This window comes from Penaeus monodon, chromosome 25 (genome assembly GCF_015228065.2).
Source record: "Penaeus monodon isolate SGIC_2016 chromosome 25, NSTDA_Pmon_1, whole genome shotgun sequence".
Classification (NCBI taxonomy): domain Eukaryota; kingdom Metazoa; phylum Arthropoda; class Malacostraca; order Decapoda; family Penaeidae; genus Penaeus; species Penaeus monodon.
In genome coordinates, this window is record NC_051410.1 from 36,074,908 (window position 1) to 36,075,138 (window position 231).

Genomic DNA, 231 nt, shown 5'->3' on the forward strand with positions numbered 1-231 from the left:
AACAAAGTAAAGGTTGTTTTGGTCGAGTTTCGTCTCTTTTGAGGAAATAGGTCATTCATATAGATTTGTGAAGAAAAAAAATCTCGTTTTCTGATTCCTGTGCGTAATTGCTTCACAACAGAAATATGTTTACTTTAATGTTTACAACTAAACTTGCAAACAAATGTACCCGTAAATAAACGCATCGCAAGGCCGAGAACCACAAACAAAGGTTCATATTAAAACGTGAAA